The 27,022-nt window shown below is 45.6% G+C and overlaps 1 protein-coding gene across 5 annotated transcripts in view; it reads right to left on the bottom strand.

Moving 5' to 3' along the window:
- Nucleotides 1–13,887, bottom strand: part of ASAP1 (ArfGAP with SH3 domain, ankyrin repeat and PH domain 1) — a 138,075-nt gene extending 124,188 nt beyond the window's left edge. For 4 of the 5 annotated variants that reach the window (XM_033155865.1, XM_033155861.1, XM_033155863.1 and 1 more), the window contains exon 1: nucleotides 13,575–13,885. The gene's annotated coding sequence lies outside the window, so the exon portion shown is untranslated. Of the gene's footprint in view, nucleotides 1–13,574 lie in introns of all 5 variants that reach the window. The other variant, XM_033155866.1, reaches the window with a different exon arrangement.
- Nucleotides 13,888–27,022: the final 13,135 nt, after the last annotated feature.

Consider the following 27,022-nt stretch of genomic DNA (forward strand, 5'->3'; position numbering starts at 1 on the left):
TCCTGGAGTTCCTCTTAGATGGCAATTCCTTCTCATATTTTGGCTGGTGCTGTTATGTTAGTAGGAAAGTGTTGTAGTGAAAAATTAGGCTGGACTAAAATGTTGCAGGGTGGGTGCTGAGGCACTGGTTTTCTACTTGCAAGGAGTTTAAAAACCAAATCAAAATGTGGCTGCGATACCTTTGCCCGGGTCCCCTGAACAGCCTGCCTGTGTTTTGACTGCCTGACCTTCCTATGTACAGTGGTACCTCGGAAGTCAAACGGAATCCATTCCGGAAGTCCGTTCGACTTCCAAAGCATTCAAAAACCAAGGCGCAGCTTCCGATTGGCTGCAGGAAGCGCCTGCAGCCAATCAGAAGGTGTGGAAGCCCCGCCGGACGTTCGGGTTCCAAAGAACGTTTGCAAACCGGAACACTCACTTCCTGGTTTACGGCGTTCGGGAGCCAAAATGTTCGACTCGCAAGGCGTTCGGGATCCAAAGCACGACTCTACTTAAAACGGTAGGATGCCTGCGGTGTCATTCATTCATTTATTTTTCAGGCTCATTTTGCCAATCTCGAATTTTTCGTAGGGGCTACTCTGAAGTGCTTTCCCAAATGTTGTATCTTAACAAAGTGTAATAAATTCAAGAAACAGGAGAATGGAGAATTTTCTTCTTGGGGAGGATGCATGTTGCTGGATTGGCAGAAGAGCTGGAATGTTATGACATCTGCCCCAAGGGAGCTTCTGTGTCAAATAAGTTGTTGTTGTTCAGTCGTTCAGTCGTGTCCGACTCTTCGTGACCCCATGGACCAGAGCACGCCAGGCACGCCTATCCTTCACTGCCTCCCGCAGTTTGGTCAGGCTCATGTTACTAGCTTCGAGAACACTGTCCAACCATCTCATCCTCTGTCGTCCCTTTCTCCTTGTGCCCTCCATCTTTCCCAACATCAGGGTCTTTTCTAGGGAGTCTTCTCTTCTCATGAGGTGGCCAAAGTACTGGAGCCTCAACTTCAGGATCTGTCAAATAAGTTATCCCCAAGTAACTGGGGGAGAAAGCACATTCATTCATACATGCAATGCATACACACACAAAATGTGACCGTGTTTAAGTAATAGTTCAGAAGATTGCAAGTTAATTTCCTTGCATCTCCAGTTAAAAGTATTGGGGTGGGAGGGAGTGTAAGGACACCCTGCTCTCTCAGTCTCTGTTTCTGCCTGACACCATGGAGAGCAGCTGACGGTCAGAGTAGACAATGCTGGCCTAGATGGACACAGAGCTTGTTGTGATATAAGGAGCTTCCTGTGTTCGTAACTCCAGGGAACTTTCCTTGCATGTGAAGACAGGCTCTGGTGGATTGAGTGGACAAGACCAACAGTGTTTCCAATGGCCAAGAAGGCAGTTTCTCTATCTACTGTGAGGGGCAGATGTGGCTGTCAACCAGGGAAGAGAGTCCATTTAGGAGAAGCAAAACTCTGATCCTAAACCAGGCTTCCTCAAACTCGGCCCTCCAGATGTTTTTGGCCTGCAACTCCCATGATCCATAGCTAGCAGGACCAGTGGTCAAGGATGATGGGAATTGTAGTCTCAAAACATCTGGAGGACTGAGGTTGACGAAGCCTGTCCTAAACCTCCACTGCCTTGTGGGATATCATTGGGAGAAGAAAAGGCTAGGGAGGAAACCCTGCACAAATCCAGAGCGGAGTGTCAGGGTTGGGCCAGATGAGGAGGAGTGGTGGCAAGCCCCCCCTGGCGAGGCTGCATCCACAGAAGAACCTGGGGAAATGGAGGAGTTCATACCTGGAGAAGACTGGTGGCGGCACTCCTTGGAAGAGGAAGAGTCAGATGGAGAGGGGGAAAGACCAGAACAGGAGGAGGAAGAAGTTGAGCCAGAATCAGGCCCTTGTGAGGAGAGAAACTGGCAGGGCCCCTCCCCTCCTCCCTTCTCAGCTGTAGAGCGTAGAGCTGAGAGACGCAGGGAACAATTGGAGGCAGCTGCAACTCGTAAGAGGCGTGGTTACAGGCCGGCTACTTAAGAAAGGCTGGCTGCTCCCTTCGCCAGCACCTGCAACTGCTGTGCTGAGTGTGTGGTTGCTCTGGCTCGTTCTGTTCCTGTGTTCCTGACTCCTGGCTTGTTCCTGGCTCCTGGCTTGTTCCTGGCTCCTGGCTTGTTCCTGACTTGGACTGTTCCTGACTTCAGCTTCTCCTGACCCCGTGCTGATACCTGACTTCAGCTGGCTTCTGACTCGGACTGTTTGACCTCGGCTTATCTGACTGACTGCTGCACTTCAGCACACCAACTTGTTGGTGCCCTAACACGGAGTCCCTCAGACAGTTGGACGGTTCCTTGTGCGCCTCCTTCTGGCAACTCCTGCAGCCAAGCTGGTTCCAGACGTCTTGCTCTGCTTTCCTTTGGGCCACACCATTAAGGCCAAGAGTCTTGTCGTCTGGGCAGCCCAGGACCTCCATGCACACTGCCCAGGCTTGTGCCCCGGAGAGGTCACTTCAGTGCTGCTAATGCAGCAGTTTTGACTTCACCCCTGGAGGCGCACTCCATTGTTTCTCGAGACAGACGGGTGACAACAACAGCAACCTCCAGGGACCTTTACTTGGGTTCCTTGACTTTTCAAGCCCTCTGTTCCTGTTGGTTTATTCACCCTGCCCCTCGGCCAGCCTCTTTAACATTCCTCAATTCACCCTTCAAACCAAGGACCAAAGGAAGATTTCATAGCAATCGAGAACAGCAGCTAAGCTCTTTTCTGATGCGCAGACTGAAGATTTGGTGCAAATGATAAAAGAGGAGCATCTTTTTGCCAGGAGGTTGCTGTGGAATGCGCTCGGTTTCCTGCATCTGCATTTTGCCAACGCAAAGAAAAGCTTTTCCTGTCCAGGGAGCTGCTCAGTCTGCAAACACTTAAAAGTCAACTTCTTGGGAGTGACTTTCCCACATCTTGGAAAAGATTGGCGGTTAGCTCCCAATTCAATTCCTACTGGTGGTATGTGCATGTGTCTGTCGCAGTTACAATAAATCTCCTTTAGCAAAGAGCAAGAGAAATGTGTCCCCCCCCCCGCTTCCAGTTGCCAGTGGTAGCACTCCAATACTGTGGAGCCAGCTTATGTTGCATCCTGTTCCTAGAAAAACAAGGGCATTCCTTTACAGCAGACTTGTAAATAGTCACTTACATAAGAAGATCTCTGCTGGAGGACACAGTGCCTTATAAGAAATCTACAGCGGTCGGGACAAATGCCACTGAGACATAAGTAGCTGGAACCACAGATATATGTCCGACCTTTTACAGTAGACAACAGAAAAGCCAGAGATTTCTACACACCCCTCTCTGCATCCAGGTAAGAGCCACGGATCACAGAATCATAGATTTGTGGAGGTGGAAGGGACCACACAAGAGTCATTTAGTCCAACTCTCTGCAATGCAGGAATCTCAGCTAAAGCATCCCGGAAGATGATCATCCAACCTCTGTTTAAAAACCTCCAGAGAAGGAGAGCCCACCACCTCCCAAGGGGAGACTGTTGAACCGTCAAACAGCTCTTGCTGTCAGAAAGTTCTTCCTGATGTTTAGTCGGAATCTCCTTTCTTGTAACTTTAAGCCATTGGTTCGAGTCCTACCCCTCGAGAGCAGGAGAAAACAAGCTAGCTCAAATTTCCCATGTGAAAGCTCTTGAGATATTTGAAGATGCCTTTCCTATCTCCTCTCAGTCTCCTCTTTTCCAGGCTAAACATACCCAGCTGCTTCAACCATTCCTCATCAGGCTTGGCTTCCAGACCCTTGATCATCTTGGTTGCAGTGGCGGAGGAAGCCTCTTCGCCGCCCGGGGTGGCGGAGCGGAGGCACCCCCCCCTGGGGGCGGGGCGTCACGACGTGTGCGTTGTGATGTCATGACGTATGTCAGATGCACTGCGCATGCCCGGAATTTCCAGGCATGTGTAGTGCATACAGGCCGGCGCTGCTGCTCCCGCGGCGAGCTGGCAAGCAAGCAGCGGGTGGTGGGGCTGCCCCGTCCATGCTGCTTTACGGACGGGGCAGCCCCACAACCTGCCGCTCGCTCGCCGGCTCGCCTGGTAGCCACGGGAGCAGCAGCGCCAACTCAGATGCAATACGCATGCCCGGAATTTCCGGGCATGTGTAGTGCATCTGGGCCAGCACTGCCGCTCCCACGGTGAGCGAGCGGCGGGTTGTGGGGCTGCCCTGCCCATCCGTAAAGCATGGATGGGGTGCCGGGCGGCGGGGTAGTGGCGGGAGGGGCCAGGAAGTGTCACCCCCTCCCCTGGAACACGGGGCGGCCCGCTCCCTACGCTGTGCCCTTCCTACACCACTGCTTGGTTGTCCTCCTCAGCGTGGGCTTTCACATCATACGCTGCTTAGAGGTTTAAAAAATATTAAGTGCTTTCAAAATGTTTTGAACAAACTAGCTGTCAAATGAAAGGTGGGGTGCGAAAAATAAAAAGACCTGGGTTTTTTTGGGGAGGAGGGCTCTGCTTAGCTTCCAACGTTTCCACTCCAGTTGACAATGGGTTGCTTCCTAGGAGTTTTTCGGCAATGCTCCCTCAATGCAACCACATAATTGCTGTCTAAAGCAGCTATGGAGTGACAGCAGCAGGACAAAAAGGAAAAAAAAAGCCAAAACAACCCTCTGAACATTTATGGTAAGAGAAGTGAGCATATTTCACCAGGAAGTTACAGGATATGCATCAATGGAAAACGAAGAAATATGGCACCCTCAAAACAAATAGTGTTGAAAGTCAAATTGCCTGTGATTGCTCTGTTGGCATCAAGAGCACAAATGATAATGAATATGCAACAGAAAGGACATTTGGAGGGGAGCCTTCCCTGGTGGCCTCGCCATAGGGAAACTATCCACGGCTACAGCATCAACACTGCTTTTTCCTATGTGTGGCGAGTCATACATGCTTCCTGTCTGTTGTTTCTGGAATTAATGTCAGAAAAGAGAGAAGGAAGGCAATTTCCAGAACTAGGCATTAGTTCTCCAGAGCTGAGGAAAATCAAGAGAAACAGCAGCGGGGACGATGAGGAAGGAAAGTGACCGGCACTCATCCCCTGAAATGTTATTTGTAAGTCCAAATTTGGTGTTTGCTTTTTAAGCTTTGTAGTTTTCATTTTGAGCTCGTGTGAGAGAGACAGAGAGTCTTCTCAAAGGCATACATATTCCCATGGCCCTAAAATTTGATGCTGGAGACTAATGATTTTCTCCCCACCCACAACCGCATTCCTTTGCAAGATGGCTGTCTGAAAAAATTTGAAGAAGAGATTCCACAAGCTTGAAATCTGAAATATCAGCCCAGCCCTGCCTTAATCTCACCTCCAATGCTGAGTTACCTGCAAGGATTCATTGCACTCGTACAGTAAAGAACACAAATGTGACAAAGCCGGGGGGGGGGGGAGAGAAAGAGCAAACTCTGTTCTGCCGCATTTCCTCATGTAGGGTGTGACTTGGAGAGGAAATACCAAAATACCACCAGAAAGCTTATTCCCACAGCGCGTTCAGCCTAATCGAAACCAGAAGGGCTCGCCGTTGTCCCTGTACAAGGGCTACTCTTGCCAGACTTCCAGATCAAAGAGACTCTGAAGAACCCCAGATATTCAGCATCCCTCCCAAATGACCCTCTGGTTCCTTGAGAAGGCCATCTTTTGCTAGCAAATTGTGGTTGTCCAAGGAATATTACAATCCTATGGAACGGATGCTGGAATTCCACATCGCCTCATTATGCTATGCTATGCTATATTATATTAATCGCCATTGCTACTTCCCAATGGGGCTCCTTCCAGTAGCAATAAACAACTAAGCCCATAGAAGATGTGTTATGTACTGAGTTGAATAGGATCCAAAATGCAGCAGTCTGATTGGTCCTAGAACAATAGGATCCAGAATGCAGCAGTCTGATTGGTCCGCAGGAGCCACCCAATCCAGCTCCAGGTGGAAGTGAATCCGCAACCCGATTGGCATACAGGAGTATCCCAGAATTAGCCAATCACGCGGGGCCCATTGGGTACATAGTATATATAAAGCAGACGTTTTGGGGGAACTGCATTCCTCACTACTATGAGCTGAATAAAGAGCAGGAAATTCACACTTGACTCCGAGTATATTTCAAGATGGAAGACAAGGAGAGGGCTGCTGAATTAGGCCAATGCCCCACGTACTCCCAATGGGATCAAGTTACAAGAAAGGAGATTCCGACTAAACATCAGGAAGAACTTTCTGACAGTTAGAGCTGTCCAACGGTGGAACAGACTCCCTCAGGAGGTTGTGGACTCTCCTCCCGTGGAGGTTTTTAAGCAGAGGTTGGATGGCCATCTGCCATGGATGCTTTAGTTGAGATTCCTACATTGCAGGGGGTTGGACAAGAGGACCCTTAGGGTCCCTTCCAACGCTACAGTTTTATGATTCTATGAATCTGTAGCACAAGGAGAAGGATTTCAGGTTGACTTTCTCTGCTCACATAGATTAAAAAAGGTCTTTAAAAGATATTATTCACCTGGAGCCTTAGGTAACTTCTCTACTGAAGGTACAAGAGGGTATCAGCAGCAGGTATGAGGGAATGCCAAGGTTTGCAGAGTTATAAAAATATTCAGGGGGGAAGCTAGGGGAGCATCCCCACACCAAATTTGCAAGAGTGGGCCCATGGGTCCTTGGGAGGGGAAGGGGAAGAAAGAAGCCACTGCTGTTAGAGAGACTCACCTCTGAGAAACTGTGGGATAACTTTGTATCATGAGAAGAGAAGACTCCCTAGAAAAGACCCTGATGTTGGGAAAGATGGAGGGCACAAGGAGAAGGGGACGACAGAGGATGAGATGGTTTATTAACATGAGTTTGGCCAAACTGTGAGAGGCAGTGAAGGATTGGCGTGCCTGGCGTGCTCTGGTTCATGGGGTCACGAAGAGTCGGACATGACTGAATGACTGAACAACAACAACAACTTTGTAGAAATTCCCTGGAACAGTCCCCTCACCCTGCCCCGGTTTCTCTGAATAATTTTGAGAGGCTGTTTACACACGGCTCCCATTTTAACTGCTGCTTTGAATTATTGTTTAGTGAAATTGTATATTGCAGTTTTATGTTTTATGTTATACAAGCTGCCCCGGGAGAGCTTTCCTTTCTTCTGAACTGAAACTGCATTGCAAAATTCAGATTAACTGTGCCGTGATCCACTCGTAAGTCCGAGAAGAGCGAACTGGCAGCGAATTTGTGGGCCAAACTAAACTGTCCTCCATCCCCGTAATGCACAGTGATATAGGAAGCTGTTGAGTCAGACCCTTTGTCTAGCTAGTTCAGTATTGTCTACACTGACTGGCAGCAGTTCTCTCCAAGGTTTCAGACAGGGCTCTCCCCTGGTCCTAACTGGCGATGCCAGAAATCGAACTGGGGGCCTTCTGCTGCTGCTCTTGCACCTCTGAAAGATGTATTATAAAGCCATGCTTGCAGGTGTCACATTTTTCTTGTGTTTGAATCTGTAATTTGGGGTGCTGGGTGGTGGGGGAGCATACAGACCCTCCATGTGTCCCTATTTTCCAGGGACAGTCCCGGATTTACAGAAATCGTCCCGGTTTCTGATTTGATCATGGAACGTCCCACTTTTCCTTAGGACATCCTTATTTTCATCGGAGAAGTGTTGGAGGGTATGGAGTTATGCAACCCTCGAGCCAAGGAGATAAGTCACTATACAACCTTTAGAAGGCATCTGAAGGCAGCCCTGTATAGGGAAAGTTTTTTTTTAGTTTAATGTTTTATTATGTTTTTATACGTGTATGTTGGAGGCTGCCCAGGGCGGTTGGGGAACCCAGTCTGATGTGTGGGCTACAGAGAAGTTACTATTATTCAGTGTGTGTTTTTCTAGAAAACATGGAGTTGTTAACAAAAAGTGCCACACTTTTTAACAGCAACAAAAGACAGGTGTCAGTATTGTGTATCCTTAAGTACCCGCAGAATAAAACACTGCAATTATTATTATTATTATTATTATTGAAACAAAATGGAAAATTCTTTCCAGTAGCACCTTAGAGACCAACTGAGTTTGTTCTTGGTATGAGCTTTCGTGTGCATGCACACTTCTTCAGATACACTGAAACGGAAGTCACCAGACCCTTAAATATAGTGGGGGAGTGGGGAGGGGTATTACTCAGAAGGGTGGTGGGAATGGGTGATCAGCTGATAGGTGTGGATAACCTGTTGACGACTCTTAACGGCTGCAGTTAGTCTTGCAGGGAAAGGCAAGGGGTGAGATGGCTAAAGATAGCTTTGTTATGTATAATGAGATAAGAATCCAATGTCTTTGTTCAGACCAGGTTTCTCCATGGTTTTAAGTTTGGTGATTAGTTGCAATTCAGCCACTTATTATTATTATTATTATTATTATTATTATTATTATTATTATTATATAGGACATTCCCATTTTCACCGGAGAAATGTTGGAAGCTATGGAGCATATTGCGTAAATTGGCTCTTGCTGAGGCACGAGGAACGGATATTCTGCAGTGTTTTACCAGGGCTGAACACAGAAACAACAGAAGTTCCATGTGCCATCTCATGCTCCAACAGCCCCATTTCAAAAACGAGCCTCCGTTTTCCATATCTACAGCGCTGGCTGCTTTCTCTCCTCCCTTCCTGCAATAAAAAATGGCACCGTCACAAGTTTCGGGGAAAGGAAAACAGCTTATACTGCAAGCCATGCTCTTTTTTTTTCCTTTTCCATTTGTGCTGCCCCCAAACACCATATGCGAAACCCACAGCAAGCAACCGCATTCAGGTGGCCTGCTTCGCTAGAGCTATTTTTTGAGGACGTCGGAGAATCGTCCACTTGTCCCTCCTGAAAAATTAGTGCGGGCGATACAGGATCAGGGCTAACACATGGGGATGGTAGCACTTAGTAAAATCCCTCCCAGGGGGAATAAAAAACCACCCTAGAAACCTTCTGCCAAGAAACAGGCTGTTTCAATCAAATATGTGATATGCAGCAACCATTGCCCGCTTAGGCCTGCCAGGTTACACTGCTGCACTAAGCCAAGTTGGCCAACTTTCATGCTTTATTTCTCATAACTGCATCCATACATCCAAGACAAATAATTATCTATATATCCAAATTATCATGATAAAATTCAAAGAAATGTAACTCTTCAAATCCTAAGTTTGTTACAGAGTTTGACTTCCCGTCCTTTTCAACATCCTTTCACTCTAATAAATCTATTGCCTTGAAATGTCAACGTATTAATGATAAACTAATAATGTAAGAATTGATGCTTTTGAATTATGGTGCTGGAGGAGACTCTTGAGAGTCCAATGGACTGCAAGAAGATCAAACCTATCCATTCTGAAGGAAATCAGCCCTGAGTGCTCACTGGAAGGACACATCCTGAAGCTGAGGCACCAATACTTTGGCCACCTCATGAGAAAAGAAGACTCCCTGGAAAAGACCCTGGTGTTGGGAAAGATGGAGGGCACAAGGAGAATGGGACGACAGAGGATGAGATGGTTGGACAGTGTTCTTGAAGCTACCAACATGAGTCTGACCAAACTGCAGAAGGCAGTGGAAGACAGGAGTGCCTGGCATGCTCTGGTCCATGGGGTCACGAAGAGTCGGACATGACTAAACGACTCAACAACAACAACAACAACAACAACAACAACAACAACAACAAATAATGTACATCTGTGTAGACATGTCTATTTTTACCCTTATATCTTTAATTATTTACAGAGCTTGCTCAAATGCTGCAACCGAATTCAAATTGCAACACTTATTTTTTAAATATCTCTTTAGAGGTTCCCAATTATCAGTGAACTCGTGTTTTGGTTTATCTCTGATCTTTTCCGAGAGACTATCTAATTCTGCATAGGCCATGTGTCCTTTCTATGCCATACTTAAAGGTACAGAAGCCACATCAAGAACTATAGCGGCAGTGGCAAACCCAGTGCCGGATTTACGTTTAAGCTAAACAAGCTATAGCTTAGGGCCCCACTCTCTTGCCCCCCCCCCAAGGAAAAAAACACCTACATGTACATTTCCAAAATATATGATAAAAAAACAAATAAAATAAAACCTACACACAGCAACAGTGTTTTGTGTTGTGTAGGCTCCTATTTGTTATGTGCAAATGGATTTAGATACCTATTAGGTCCATAAAGCATATATTCAACACAAAAAAGGAACAATTTGTTGTTGACAAAGGACAGCTGGACGTATAAAGGGCCCCATTACCTTTAGTAGCTTAGGGCCTCATCAAACCTAAATCCGGCCCTGGGTAAACCGGACACCTGGGGGATTAATGTGGCCCTCCAGTGCCCTTTAAGTGGCCCTGGGGGGCTCTGCTTGGCACCTTCTCCCTCCCCAGGCCACAAACTATTCTGGGCTACAGAGAGAAACTCTGTTACCTGACCAAAAGCAGCTTCCTATGTTCCTCCATGCACCTCCCAGGTACTTTAAATCAGGTTTGTTTGCCCTTCAACTATTCTGTCCCTTTCTGTTTAGGCATCCTGTCCCTTAACAACTACCCCCAACTTTCCTGAAGGGCCGTGGCTGATAAAAACGTCAGAAGAGGCTGCCTGCGGGATCAGGCCAATGGGTCATCTAGTCCAGCATCCCGTTCTCACAGTGGCCAACCAGGAGCCTGTGGGATCTGGACCCGAGCAGCGAGAATGAGGGAGATTAGCAGACAAACGTAACATATGCCTATTCTTCCTAGTTAGCATGAGAAGGGGCTAAGTCCACAGAGCTGTATTGCTGATACTCACTCAGACCATAGAAATACAACTGGTAGAGAGGGCTCTGTGTGATGTCATTTCCCCTCCTTTCCTGGAGAGGAAGGAGTATCCTTTCCTCTCGCCTCTCTCTCCAACCAGTGATGGATGCAGACATTTCTCTGCTTGCTCTAGATCCCGGCAAATACCTGAAGCTGGTTATACTGTAAATGTAAGTATTTTGCCTGCATAGTTTTTACTGCTACTGTTGTTGCAAACCAATGCAATATTATAAGTAAGTAAATTATATTTTTAAACTTACTTCCCAAGTTGCTGCCTGAATCTTTGTTAAGCAGGGTAAGAAAGGGAAAGCCAGCTAACTTCATGACTAGCCTTGCTGAAGACTTTGTAGCATAATTCCTAAGCTTTAAATTTTGCTGCCAAGGATGGGATTTTGAAGCTCTGTTCAACCTTCACACAGAGAGGGCAGTCTCCCCTCCAGAAGCATAGTAAGCCCAAGTGGTACCCAGTGCGGATTTTTTTGTCACCCCCCCTCCACATCCACCCACACCCCTTCAAGTCACAGTGAGCGTTTTGCATTCCCCCACAATGCTTTGCGTCACACATGCAAATGAGGTTAACTACCTGTAAGAGTTAACATACGAGCAGCAGATAATATCAAATAAAAGAAGATTTGAGAGAAAAATGGGTGGAATATCAGGATATGCAACTGACCAAGGTTTGCTTAGAACGCCATGGAAAGATGGACTGAGGAAAAGGGATGAATGATGGATATGGTATGATGTGTGTATAAAAGTTGTAAAAAGCCATTAAAAACATACACACAAAACCTTAGACCCATTCTGGTCTCACTACCACCGCTACTGATCGCTTTGTCTCTAAACTGAGAAGGTGGAAGTAGATGGAAATAAGAACCACTGTCCCTGATCAGGGCTTCTCCACCACACTTCTGTCCAGGGAGGGGAAAAAATCATTCTCTAGGGTGCACACTGGTGGGTATGTATGTGGAATGTATTTCTGGAAGAACACATCTGTTTACAGGGCACACAAATAGCACAATTTTCAAATGCAGGCTTGGCTCTGCTTCCCTTTACATTCAAATCAGTTTCCAAATCTGATGCTGGCTCATCTAAACCAGCATTTCTGTCTTTCACAGAAGCATGCCAACAAACAGTGGGGCGAGACCCCAGAAGCTCATTATGACTGCAACAATCCCCATGAACTTCACTGGACCTTCTACTTCTGAGTAGAAAATGCTTGTGGTTACTCTATAAGCGACATGTGTGAAATTTGCCCTCTTAAGGCTGCATAGGATTGTGGCCTTAATTTGGAGAGCATTACTTGGTAGTCAAGGGACGTGGGTGGCGCTGTGGTCTAAACCACTGAGCCTCTTGGGTTGCTGATTGGAAGTCCGGCGGTTCGAATCCCCGCGACGGGGTGAGCTCCCGTTGTTCGGTCCAAGCTCTTGCCAACCTAGCAGTTCAAAAGCACGCCAAAATGCAAATAGATAAATAGGTACTGCTCCGGCGGGAAGGTAAACGGCGTTTCCGTGCGCTGCTCTGGTTTCACCAGAAGTGGCTTAGTCATCCTGGCCACATGACCCGGAAGCTGTGCGCCGGCTCCCTTGGCTAAAAAAGCGAGATGAGCGCCACAACCCCAGAGTCGTCCGTGACTGGACCTAACGGTCAGGGGTCCCTTTACCTTTACCTTTACTTGGCAGTCAGTGGAAGAAATATATTTCTATATCAAATGCACATTCTTGGCACCTCATGCTTTGCACCTATTTATTTGCGAAATTTATAATCCACCATTTACCAGATGGCCCCTTTTGTTCCACAGACAATGGAAATTCCATAAAAATAGAAATTAAAAAAAAGTATTATTCCCAGGATTACTGTTGAAAATATCATTTTAAAAATAACTCTATGGAGTGAAATATTGCATAATTAGGGTCTGATCTTGTTGCAGGTAACAGTAGATGATATATGCACAGGATTGGACCTAAGAACCCCCTTTCAGCACAGAGGGAGACCATCCAATCCTTTTCATAATGATCCTATTAAAACACACACACTCCATGCAAAGAGCACTCCCACCCGAACATTCAGATACAATTTTGAGCCGTTAGCCAAAGAACTAATTTTTATATCCACACTTTTATTACTGTCTAATTTTTCAGCAGGGATGTCTGTGGCTAACCCTGGCCCCTTCACGGTCCCTTCTTGCATTTGATCCAAGTTTCCCCTTTAGCACTGAAATATTTGAAAAGACAACAGAAATAAATGGGGGATACACATTACGAAGAAATTTTAAAACTGAACTGGAGTTGATTTGCAACAGGCCCGTGAGGAATGCAAATCACATCCATCCATAATGATATAGTTATTTGAAGTAGGTCGTGTGTGTTTTTGTTTTAGGGGTTGTTGCTTTTTTTGTTTTTTGTTTTTTGCTGTTGGGGAAGATTCAATGTGAAAACTTAACTTTCTGCCAGTATCAAGACAATGGGTTTGAGCATGTGGCTTCTCTGCAAGTCCAGCTCTGTAAAAAAAAATCTGCTCACAAGTGCAGTTCTTAAAAGTTAATGGGATTCCCCTCCTCCCCGAGTAAGGATTTTTGGGCCGTGCATATAAATTTGCAAAGTGATCCTTCTTGACGTTGCACAAGTAATGGCTTAGCACCGTTTATTTCGCGCAAGGAAAAGCATGCATTTGCAGACAATTAAAACATGAGACAATCAACATTGCAAAAACGAGCACTTTCACTGTGATTTGAAATTTAAGCCATCCATACTTAAGGAGCAGAGACACAAGTTGGGCTCCCTTCTCTCAACTAAGCATCCCTAAAGACGGTGTTGATAACTCACCAAGACTTGTCCACAGTGAGCTCCCATTCCAGAAGTGCCCGCCAAAACGTAGGCCATCATTCCATATTAAAGGTTAAAAATTATTTTCCCACGGGCAGCTGAACAGGGGGGGAAAAAAGGTCCACACTGCTCCAGTGATAACTCCCAGAAATTGGGGGTCAATATTTGATTTCTTGGTTCAAACTGAAAGAAAATCCAAGGTCCAGGGATCCACAGATGTTTTCTGGGAGCCTAAGAGTTTTTGACTTGCATCCATAAAAGTCCTGGCCGGTAAGGAGACAAAAATACAATTGGTAAGGCAGCAGGAAGGAAAATCTACCCGTGTGAGCCGAAAGGGGCTGGGGGGTGGGGTGGAGTGGGGAGGCCACTCACTGGACACCCCTTGGGCTGATAGAAGAGATTTCAGGAAATCCAAACACTTAAACAGGAAATCTGAATGCTGGATAAACATTCCATAATCTCCACTGCTAAGTGAACATGCAACCTCTCCTGTTAACCCTTCCCTGCTCTGGGCGGAATGCAAAACTCAATTGGACATACTTTGTTGTAACTGGATCTCTCTTAACGTTCCACCATGTGCTTGTGTGTGTCTCTGCGGTATGACATTACTCCAGAATGGTGGTTAGGTTCCCCCCCTCCTTTTCTTCGTTTCTTTCAGAATTTACTAGCATCTGGCGGGGTTAGAAAGCGTCCTTCCTCCCCATTGTTCCTTAATCTGTGCCTGGCAACATTTTAGTTAAAAGCGTGGCGATTTTCTGCGGGTTAATATTTTCCACCAGCCGAGTATCCCTGCAATGCAGGCTTTGATTTGTAGCAGGAAAGGAATGCTAGGATACTTATTAGCTAAGTGTGTCATTCCCACCCCCACCCCCCACCAGCCAATGGCTCCTTTTTGCTTTGTTTCCATTTCACAGAGTAGCTCCCCTCCGCCACCATTCCTCCTCTTCTTCACGTGCTCCTACATGTCATTTTCTCGAACGTTAATTTCTGCGTGTCACCTGTTGATTTATGTTATTATCCTCCTGGCCCTCTGTGTTTGGCAAGGGAGATCCGGTTGCAATAATTCCATAAAGAAAACAGAAAGATCACTTAAAAGCAGATATTGGGTTGCGGCCAATGTTAATTCTACTCAGAGTCCAACCCACTGAAGTTAATGGACATGACTAACTTGGGTCCATGCATTTCAATGAGTCTCTACTCTCTCTGTACAGTACCTTGGTTCCCGAACGGCTTAGTTGTCGAACAAATCGGCTCTGAAACGCCCTTGAAGTTGACACATTTGACTAACTGTTCCCTACTAAGGCCATTTTGTTGTTGTTGTTGCTTAGTCATTCAGTCGTGTCCGACTCTTTGTGACCCCATGGACCAGAGCACGCCTGGCACTCCTGTCTTCCACTGCCTCCCGCAGTTTGGTCAGACTCAAGTTGGTAGCTTCGAGAACACTGTCCAACCGTCTCGTCCTCTGTCGTCCCCTTCTCCTTGTGCCCTCAATCTTTCCCAAGATCAGGGTCTTTTCCAGGGAGTCTTCTCTTCTTATGAGGCCATATCCTGCACCAGAAAGCACTTCAAACAAGCATGGCTTCCCCCAAAGAATGCCAGGAACTGCAGTTTGTTGGGTGCTGAGCGGTGTTAGGAGACCCCATTCCTCTCACTACAACTTCCAAAACAGTTTAATAAAGTTACAGGTGGGTAGCCGTGTTGGTCTGCCATAGTCAAAACAAAATAAAAAATTCTTTCCAGTAGCACCTTAGAGACCAACTAAGTTTGTTCTTGGTATGAGCTTTCGTGTGCATGCACACGAAAGCTCATACCAAGAACAAACTTAGTTGGTCTCTAAAGTTTAATAAAGGAGATTCTGATTCAACACCAGGAAGAACTTTCTCGGCAGTAAGATCTGTTCGACAGTAGAAATGTCAACCCTTGGGACGTTGTGGTCTCTCCTTCCTTGGATAATTTTTAAAGCCGAGTTTGGATGGCCATATGTCCTGGATGCTTTAGCTGAGATTCCTGCATTGCAGGGGGTTGGACTGGATGACCCTCAGGGTCCCTTCCAACTCTACAATCCTATGATTCTACAAAATGCATGAAGGACAGGACTATTGATGACTATTAGCCACGATGGCTCTGCTCTGCTGCTACAGCTGGAGACAGCAATGCTTCTGAATACCAGTTGCTGGAAACCGCAGGAGGGGAAGAAGAAGAAGGGTTTGGATTTGATATCCCACTTTATCACTACCCGAAGGAGTCTCAAAGCGGCTCACATTCTCCTTTCCCTTCCTCCCCCACAACAAACACTCTGTGAGGTGAGTGGGGCTGAGAGACTTCAGAGAAGTGCGACTAGCCCAAGGTCACCCAGCAGCTGCATGTGGAGGAGTGGAGACACGAACCCGGTTCCCCAGATAACGAGTCCACCGCTCTTAACCACTACACCACACTGGCTCTTGTGAGAGGGCTGTTGTGTTTGAATCCTGCTTGCGGGTTTCCCACGGGCTGGCCACTGTGAGAACAGGATGCTGGACTCGGATGGGCCATTGGCTCCCCTTACGTTTGTTGCACCACTAGACTGTACAGCACTAAGACTTGGTGCGAGGGTAGTGGGTAGGTGCCATTATATTTTGGGTATTTTGTCTCAAGCTTAAAAAAATCATAGAATCATAGAGTTGGAAGAGACCACAAGGGCCATCCAGTCCAACCCCCTGCCAAGCAGGAAAATAGCTCTCTGTGCCCTTTAGGAGGCATGGACAGTGGCGTAGGAAGGGGGCGTTGGGGGCGGACCATCCCGGGTGCCACTCTGGGAGGGGTGCAAAGATCGCCCCTGCCTCCCCCCAGGTGTACAACTCCTTACGAGCTTCCGCTCACGAGCGGCACCCCGTATGGAGTGCGCATGTGCGGCATTCCATACGGAGTGTGCACGCATGGAAGCTGCACATGCCCAGCCCGTATGGGGTGCCAAAAAATTCCCGCACCGGGTACAATCTGGGCTTGCTACGCCACTGGGCATGCGGAGGACAAGCTGACCGTTTGTTCTGTGGCTTGTATAGGACATGCTCCGAGGCTCCCCTGCTTCGCAAAGGCACACATGCCCTCGCCAATGTCACCGGACTGCAGAGGCTGCCCAACTGTGCAGAACAGCACTCACTGCATAATAGTTCGGGAACAGAAGCGGAAAAGGCGAGAGCCAAAGGGAACAGCAGGAATTTCGACATAGTTACTCGGAATGAAATGTATCTAATCCTCAAGCATTAAGATGCCTGCTTCGTTCATGTGTGGCGGGGGCGGGGGATGCAAAAAGTTTAGCAGCCACAAATACGCAGGGATTTCACTCGCAATGTTGTTTTGCTTTCAGCACGGAAGGAGAATCTTAAGAATTAAGAATCTTAATGGTTTTTTAATTGGCCTGATGTGTACATTCTTTCTTCTTATCCCGTGCCAACAAGTTAATGAGACATACTGATATTTATTTAATGTTTGTGTTTCAGTTTCAGACTTTTTTTTCCAAACTGCCCACTATAGCATAGGTTACTTGAAATGTGGAATGGATAGGTCTATTATAGGACCATGAATTTCGAAAGTATTTCAGGGTTATGTACCCCAACCCCTCACCGATGCAGAAAATGGGTGACAGGGTTTGTAAGCAGGGCTCTGCTTAAAAACTTCAAATGAATGAGTTTCCAAGGTGGTTTTTCCCATAGCCAGACATTTCATACCGCCTTGGCTTCTGCTGTTTATGTATGAACATGCTTATGAGCTGATGGAAAATCAAGCTTCGTTCTCGATTGTAGAACTGTAGAGTTCAACAGGGACCATGAGGGTCATCTAGTCCAACCCCCTGCAATGCAGGAATCTTAATGGCCAACGTGGGGCTCAATCCCATGACCCTGAGATTGAGAGTTTCCTGGAGCCTGTGTACAGTAGAAACCAAACTCCTCCAGCCAGGCCACACCTCTGAGCAAGCTCTACAAGAGCTGCTTGCCCGGGCCATAGCTGCTTCTCTGAAAAGGCCATCATTTAAATAATCGTGCATACATTACAGACATCATCAGGAAGTTCTCCCTCGTGCTCATTCGAAACTCCCTTTCTTGTAATTTAAACCTGTTGGTTCAGGTCCTCCCCTCTGAAGCAACACAGCACAAATCTACTTCGTCATTTTCCAGGAACATTGGCTGCTGTTTTATATTGAGTCAGACAATTGGTCAATCAGGCTCAGTGTGGCCTACATTGCTGGCAGAAGCTCTCCAGAATCTCAAGCTGAGTTTTCTCCCATCCTTACCTGGAGTTGCCAGGGATTGATGTGATTTAACGGATTATAGGCCACTTTTCTTTCACATGAATTGCAAAGCATCTTATAAAACAATAAGCAGCAATAGCAGAGCATCACAAATGCAACAAATGGTACAGAACATTAACAGATCACCATTAAAACAATGTTGCTGTTGTTTAGTCATTCAGTCGTGTCCGACTCTTCGTGACCCCATGGACCAGAGCACTCCAGGCACTCCTGTCTTCCACTGCCTCCCGCAGTTTGGTCAGACTGCTTTGAGAACACTGTTCAACCATCTCGTCCTCTGTCGTCCCCTTCTCCTTGTGCCCTCCATCTTTCCCAACATCAGCATCTTTTCCAGGGAGTCTTCTCTTCTCATGAGGTGGCCAAAGTATTGGAGCCTCAGCTTCAGGATCTGTCCTTCCAGTGAGCACTCAGGGCTGATTTCCTTTAGAATGGAGAGGTTTGATCTTCTTGCAGTCCATGGGACTCTCAAGATTCTCCTCCAGCACCATAATTCAAAAGCACCAATGGCAGTCCATAAAACACTATTAACAAAACGACTGTGAAAATAAGCAAAACAGCACAACCGTGTTACGGGATTCACAAAGCACAACAGCATTAACAATCTGTAAAACAATATTAGCTTTGTTAAAATAGCGACCAGAAAATAAACGAAGCACACACTCTCCCCAACCCCATGACTCATAACCTCCCACTTGATTCAATTCATTAAAATACACACAATGCAACAACTCTTTCCTGAAGATTCCTAGTGCTGGAGCAGTGGTGTAGTATGGAGGGGGGGGCACAAGGGAAGTTGCTCCGGGCACAAAATTGTTAGGGGTGCAAAATTTCAACACCTGATGCTGTCCCAATACTGCTGTGCAATTCCATTGTTGGTCTCCATTGAAAAGGGCTTCTTCATGTGAACCAGGAAATGATCTTTCCAGACATTGGAATGACTCTTCTTTTATTATCTCTGCTGCTCCAGTTTCCTGGGTGACACAGATGCTGTTGGGCCTGTTTAACTCCCTCCCTCCCACCCACCCCCATCTCTCTGCACAGCCCTGGGTACTGGCAACCCATGCTATGCCACTGTGCTGGAGGGTGGGGCAAGCCAAATGGAACAAGCCATTGCCTGATAGCCAGCACAAAGCCTTTCTCCCATCACCAGGATTGAAGCTGGGACCTTCTGCATGCAGGGCAGGAGTTCTGTCACTAAGCTACAGCCCCTTCTGTGTGACAGTCCTTTAAACATTTGAAGAAGAAGAAGAAGAAGAAGAGGAGGAGGAGGAGGAGGAGGAGTTTGGATTTGATATCCCGCTTTATCACTACCCCGAAGGAGTCTCAAAGCGTCTAACATTCTCCTTTCCCTTCCTCCCCCACAACAAACACTCTGTGAGGTGAGTGGGGCTGAGAGACTTCAAAGAAGTGTGACTAGCCCAAGGTCACCCAGCAGCTGCATGTGGAGGAGCGGAGATTACGAGTCTACCGCTCTTAACCACTACACCACACTGGCTCTCATCTCACCTCTTTATTTCCTTTTCCCTGAGACTACAAATGCCCTCAAACTTCCTTCATAAGTTTTTCATGGTTTTGTGGGGTTTTGGGGGGAATTTTTTATTTATGATTTTCAGGTTTATACATTTCAATAATTTTACAATCATTTTAACATTTTGAAACTCGACTTCCTTCCCCCTCTTTCTGTGGTTCCTTAAATTTATTTTTAATATCTTCTGCATATCCAAGTTCATTTAACTTGCTCATTTATTCATCTACTTTAAATATACACTCTCATAAAACTGCAGGTTATTACAATAATTCCACCATCGTTCTTATCTGTTAACAATTTATTTGTAAATGTTCAACAAACCATTTCCATTCTTTAATAAAAAGTTTGTTATCTTGATTTCTTATTCTTCCGGTAAGTTTTGCCATTTCTGCATATTCCGTAAGTTTTTGTACCCATTCTTCCTTTTCTGGGACTTCTGCTTCTTTCCACTTTTGGGGCGAGTAACATTCTTGCTACTGTGTTGGCATACATGAACAGGTTTCTGTACAGGTTTGGTAGTTCTGTCCCTATAATTCCCAAAAGAAAAGCTTCCGGCTTTTTAAAAGAAACGTTATTTTAAACACCCTTTTCAATTCATTATATATCATTTCCCAGTAAGCTTTAACCTTACTACAAGACCACCAAATAGGAGAAAAAGAACCTTCTTTCTCTTTACATTCCCAACACATATTTGATTTAGATTTATACAGTTTTGCCAATTTACTTGGTGTTAGATACCATCAATATTTTCATATCATTTTCTTTTGGACAATAACATGCTGTAAACTGTATATCCCTATTCCACAATCGTTCCCATGCTCTTTCCTCATATGTTTTAGCCTCCAGATTCATATCTGTCTTTATCTTCCTCCTCTGGACACAGCAATTAAATAAAAAAAGGAGAACCTCCATGCTTAGGGGCACTAGACCTCTGAGGCTGTCAGGGGCTGGTCTGGATCAGAAGACTGGGGAATGCAATCGTAGGGAGATCAGCTCCTAACACAATAGGAGGGGGGGTATTCCCCCCCATTTCCAGCATTTCTAGAATCAGAGAGACAAGCAGACACAGAAGCTGCTCAGTTGAGAGGGGAGCTACCCAGCTATGAGATAGTAGCTAAGCAACCAGAAGGGAAGGAGCAGCTGGGCGATACATCAATTGAGAGTGGGGTGGGGGAACCCCTCCCTTCTCCTTAACTTGGAGGTCTAAGCATGTCAGAAAATAGAGGAGATGTGGGGGGGGGGGAGGAACTTCCTGCTGGTGCGCTGCTTGCTGCGGAAGTGGGGAGGAGTCAGAGTAGGCAACTGATATCCTTGCGGAGGTTTGTTTGTGCTTGCAACATAATGCTGTAATAAAAGGACTATAGATATACTAAATGCTCGTTAGTTCTTATCGGCGAGCTACCAGAAGGGAGAGGGGGACTCCCGTATGCTGGGGGCTGCTATCTCCATCCTTCCTGCCACTTATGGTATTTCTGAGAGCATCTGGTCAGCTACTGGGAAGCAGAGATTCTGGGCAGTATTTCCGGATGCTGAATTTGGCACCTAATTCTGCCCTTCCTTTGCTTCTGCATGAAATGGCAGAAGATGCACAGCCAGACCAAGGTTGCCTTTACATTGTGAAATGTGAAGAGAGCATGACCCAGTTGTTTACTGTATGTTAGGGCTGAACTTTCTATCAGGATGTTCTTGTACTGGCAATTTCAGGCTGCTCTTTCTCAGTCTCCTTTTCACTCTCAATCCTACACACACACACACACACACACCAGAAGAAGAAGAAGAAGAAGAAGAAGAAGAAGAAGAAGAAGAAGAAGAAGAAGAAGAAGAGGAGTTTGGATTTGATATCCCACTTTATCACTACCCAAAGGAGTCTCAAAGCTCCATTCTCCTTTCCCTTCCTGTGAGGTGAGTGGGGCTGAGAGACTTCAAAGAAGTGTGACTAGCCCAAGGTCACCCAGCCGCTGCATGCGGAGGAGCGGAGACGCGAACCCAGTTCACCAGATTATGAGTTTGCCCCTCTTAACCACCACACCACACTGGCTCTCAAAGGAAAATTGCAATGCACTGCAATAATATATCATGCATAATCTTCCCTTGGAGCACAGAGACTAAGCAGAGCAGACATGGACGCCCTCGCCTGACAGATGTTCCCACCAGCGTCTCGATTTCTGCACACACTTTCCCCACCTAAGCTACACAGCGATGAAAAGCCAAATTCCAAATGTGCCGTGTGACTCTAGTTGCTGGATTTCACAACAACACGCTAGGGTGGTTGGCAAACTCTCGCAGAATTGACTAAAAACCCATATGGAGAGGCAGCGTAAACACTGACAGCCCCGTTATTGCATAAACAGAGCTTTCAGTCGCAATATTCGGCACTTAACGGGCTTAAGGGCTCCTCGCTGGGTTTCGAACAATGTCGCTTTGCAGGCTGGCTTTCAGCGCCGAGCCCCTTCTTGCTACTTTCTTCCAAATGAGCAATCAAGGAGACTTCCTGAGGGCCTCATCCCTGCTGGTTCTCCTTTTCCCAGAACGAAAGCAAAGGGTGGGAGGGGGGGTTCCTTATACACATCAAACTCTGTTGGAGTTCCGGTATCGGGGCAATGAATGTGCCAGTGGGTCCCCCCCCCCTGCCCAGAGCTCATTCAGAAAAAGCACAACGGAAATGGCATTTAACAAGGGTGCCTTTAAAGGCAGCGCTGTGCATTAGTTAACCCGATTAGCAGTCTCGTCCTGTGCAACGTTTCACAGTAAAAAAAGCAAACACAGAGGCAGGCTTCTGTGTGCTCGCTGCTGAATCCCCCCCCCTTCCTTCTGCAAAAATTCTGCACCAAGGCAACCCATGTTTTCAGGCAAGGAAAGCCGAATCCTACATCCTTTACAAATGATGCAAACATACGAGTGCTCCCAGCTGATAAGATCTCGAAATGATTTGGATTTCATGAAGGTTGGCCTCAAATCCACAAAAGATGAGCTCCCTGCATGTGCTCCCCCCCCCCCCGCACTCATGCATGGCAGCCCAAATTTATTTATTTATTGAATTTTTGTCCAGCCCTTCCCAAGGAGCCCCAGGCTGCAAACAGATGTACTGTTTAAGAACAGAAACAAAGCAAAAGGACACCCCTTGAAAATTCATCTTTGAGCTGGTTGATTTAATTCTACTGCTGTCGCATTCTTATTTGATGCATTTTTTAAATAAAAAAACACTTGGCTTTATGTACTCAACACTTTGCATTTGTTTGCAGCACTCTGGATTCCCTCAGCTTAAAGAATGAAAAGTATGAGAGAGACTGGACTTAATAGAGATATTGGATTCCTGTCTCATGACATATGCTAATCCTCTGTATACTATCCCTTGCTTTTTCCTGTAGGACTAATTGCAGTTGTTTACAGTCGTCAACAGGTTTACCATACCTATTGAGTCAATCACCCATCTCCTACTGCCCTCCTGAGAAAAACCCCACCCCACCCTCCCACCATATATAAGGGTCTGGTGACTTCTGTTTCAGTGTATCTGAAGAAGTGTGCATGCACACAAAAGCTTATACCAAGAACAAACTTAGTTGGTCTCTAAGGTGCTAAAGAAGGACCATAAAGAAGGCTGATCGCCGAAGAATTGATGCTTTTGAATTATGGTGCTGGAGGAGACTCTTGAGTGTCCCATGGACTGCAAAAAGATCAAACTTATCCATCCTTAAAGAAACCAGCCCTGAGTGTTCACTGGAGGGGCAGATCCTGAAGTTGAGGCTCCAGTACTTTGGTCACCTCATGAGAAGAGAAGACTCCCTGGAAAAGACCCTGATGTTGGGAAAGATGGAGGACACAATGAGAAGGGCACGACAGAGAACGAGATGGTTGGACAGTGTTCTTGAAGCGACTGGCATGAGTTTGGCCAAACTGCAGGAGGCAGTGAAAGATAGGGGTGCCTGGCGTGCTCTGGTCCATGGGGTCACAAAGAGTCGGACACGACTGAACAACAACAACAAGGTGCTACTGGAAGGAATTTTTTATTTAATAATAATAATAATAATAATAATAATAATAATAATAATAATAGTCCCCAGGATCCTTTCCAACTCTACAATCCTATGATTCTATGTTGTGGCTGCCTCTCTGTGCGACTACTGTTGGGGGATGACCCCCCCCCATATAATCCTCCCTTCTCTTTCTATTGTATTAGCTTAGCACAAAGTACCATCATATTATGAATGTCCCTCCTGCTGCTTGCAGTGCTGGAAGGAATGCACACGCAAGGCATGCATTCTGCACTGCTAAATATTACCTGAGGGGAAAGAGGCTGATGCTATCAGCAGGAGACACCTGGCTCCTATAATGCCCGGTTTTGGACTCAGCGCTTTCATGCGCTCCATAGGCTCTCTGCTCCTGCACATGGAAACAACCTTCCTATTTGTTCCCACGCGGCAAACCTGCCTCTCTCTCCAGAACTGGGAGCAGCTGCAGCCATTGCTGGCAAGATACAAAACAGGCATTCATGCAGGAGCCCGGAAACATGAGACAGACTTTTAACTTTTTTTTTTTTTTTTGTAAGAGGTAAATTTGCAATGTGCAAGTACTGTTGATTTGCAACCGATTTCGCAGCATAGCTGTCAACTTTTTCCTTTTTTAAAAAGGGAAATTCCCTTATTCCAAATAGGATTCCTCGCAAGAAAAGGGAAAAGTGGCAGCTATGTTTCGCAGCTTTCTTGGGCACTTCTGGAATAAAGATGGACAAATCCACCAGTTTCAGTTTCTCCATTTCTCACTTTTTCTGCCTTAAGTTCACTTCTCCTGCATCAATTAAAAAGGAAAAACAACAACAACATGGGAATATGTGGGCATTTTAGTGCGAATTTCTCCTAATATACACATTTTTCTATGCAGTTTTGTTAGGCACATTTTTGCAAGCATCCCCCCCACCAATATAATGCATTGTTGTTGTGTTATGACCACCCAAAGTTGCTGGGAAACCAGAGGAGGGGAGAAGGGTCTTGTGTTCGAATCCTGATGGCAGGTTTTTCCACTAGTATCTGGTTGTCCACTGTGAGAAGAGGATGCTGGACTAGATGGGACACTGACCTGATCCTGCAGACCCTCTTTATGCACACTTCCTCCCCAACACACGCACTTTTTGAACACATTGTTTAGCTGCAGTAATGCATCTTGAAATTTGTAGAAGTGCAATTTTTCAAAGCATAATCCTGTTTCAGTTTCCATATTGGTTCAAAGGGGACGAACTTGGAATAATCGTGGTTACATTTCTTTTAGGGAAGTTTTTAATGTTTGGTTTTTGTGTGTGTTTTTTTAATATTGTGTTGGGAGCTGCCCAGAGTGGCTGTGGAAACCCAGTCAGTTGGGCGGGGCATGATAATAATAATAATAATAATAATAATAATAAATAATGGATAATTGTCAGATAGGGAGGCAAGAGCTCTTCTTCTTTTTATTCTTTTATATTACCTTAGTTATTTTTCCTTTGTTCTTTCGCTTTTTAACGTCTTCTTTCTCTTTTATTAGTTTTCTCTTTTTATTAGTTTTATTAGTTTTCTTTGTTATATACTGTGTTTTATTATCTTTTTATTAACGTGTTTGGATTTTAGTGCTCAATAGGTTTAAAAACCTTCAATAAAATTTGGTAGCTTCTTGTTAAAATTCATAAGCCCTGATTATCCCTTCCTTTAACACTCACCCCATGTTGAACACCGGAAAGCTATTTTATCCTGCCTAGAGAGAAACCAGTGGAAGCAAGAGGGCAGAGAAAACAACCAATCAATCAACCAACAGATTACTTATTCTAGCTCTGAATTTCTGCCCCTGCTTTATCAGCTAATCGCTTCCTACTGTGGGGCCATCTGCCTTGGCTTCTTGGGACTAAACTCCTGTAGATGGCAAGGGATGAAATATTCCTTTTTGTGCCAAGAAAAACCAGAATGCCTTTTAGCACTCTGTTAGCTCCTGAAAGCTCATTGGATCTGAGAGCGTTTCTTGAGTTTAGAAGCTAGGCTTTGGCGGAAAGAGATTCCTTAAAGGAATGCTAGGTCCAGTCAAATTATTATTGCAGTGGTACCTTGGATCTCAAATGCTGAAAACCCGGAAGTAAGTGTTCCGGTTTTCGAACGTTTTTCGGAAGTCGAACGTCCGATGCGGCTGTCAGCTATTTTTTCAGGGGTGCCTGCACCAATCAGAAGCTGCGCCTTGGTTTTTGAACATTTCAGAAGTCAAACGGACTTCCGGAACAGCTTAAGTTTGGCACTTTTGTTTTTGCTATTTATTTTGCGTTTTGGTTTTTGAGGCTTTTCTGGTTAATTTGTTTTTTTTGTGACTGTGTGGAACCCAGTTCAGCTACTGATTGATTGATTGTGTGACTGCGGAAATGGATAAAAGCCACCCCACCCCCCATATCCAAACAATGACTATCAACAGTGCAGGTAAGAAAATAATAATAATTTTAATTTTTATCATCTACAATACTGCCTCATTTATTTTAGAGTACAGTACATTGATTATTGCTTTCATTTTATGGATCAATGGTCTTGTTAGATAGTGAAATTCATGTTAAATAGCAGTTGTAGGTGTTGTTTTTAAAAGTCTGGAACGGATTAATCTGTTTTGCATTACTTTCTATGGGAAAGCGTGCCTTGGTTTTGGAACGCTTTGTTTTGGAATGGACTTCTGGAACGGATTACGTTTGAGAACCAAAGTACCACTGTATTATTATTATTATTAATCTGAGTGACCTGACGAACCCTATGCAAATAAGAGCCTTTACACTTGGCCGTTTCCACTCCATTCCTACAGCATTCCTACAGGGCAGTGTTTTTCAACCACTGTTCCGCGGCACACTAGTGTGCCGCGAGATGTTGCCTGGTGTGCCGTGGGAAAAATTTGTTTATTTGATTCCTATTCAAGAGAATTACTTTATATATAGTCAATATAGGCACAGAGTTAAATTTTTTAACATTTTCTAATGGTGGTGTGCCTCGTGATTTTTTTCATGAAACAAGTGTGCCTATGCCCAAAAAAGTTTGAAAAACACTGCTACAGGGTATATTTTCCAACACTCCTCCTGATCGTTGCCTTTGTCCGTGCAACAGGGGAAAGATTTGTTGTTGTTGTTCAGTCGTTCATTCGTGTCCGACTCTTCGTGACCCCATGGACCAGAGCACGCCAGGCACTCCTATCTTTCACTACCTCCCGCAGTTTGGCCAAACTCATGCCAGTCTCTTCGAGAACACTGTCCAACCATCTCATCCTCTGTCATCCCCTTCTCCTTGTGCCCTCCATCTTTCCCAACATCAGGGTCTTTTCCAAGGAGTCTTCTCTTCTCATGAGGTGGCCAAAGTACTGGAGCCTCAACTTCAGGATCTGCCCTTCCAGTGAGCACTCAGGGGAAAGATAGAGGACTTTATTCACTTTTTCTTTCACTGCTCTTTATATGACTCAGTAAGACCGAGGCTCTTCCTATTAATTCCCCTGTCCATTGTCTTGGAAGATGACTGTATGAAATACTTATTGGTGGACGCCAACCCCATGGTTACCCGCAGTGTGGCCATCTATATTTTGCAGGCCCTGAAACTCAGGGCCACCTTGATAGGTTAGCGTTTTTTTAAGCCCTGGACTTTTGTAAATATTCTGAAA

Source organism: Lacerta agilis, chromosome 7, assembly GCF_009819535.1.
Source record: "Lacerta agilis isolate rLacAgi1 chromosome 7, rLacAgi1.pri, whole genome shotgun sequence".
In the NCBI taxonomy this organism is placed as follows: Eukaryota; Metazoa; Chordata; class Lepidosauria; order Squamata; family Lacertidae; genus Lacerta; species Lacerta agilis.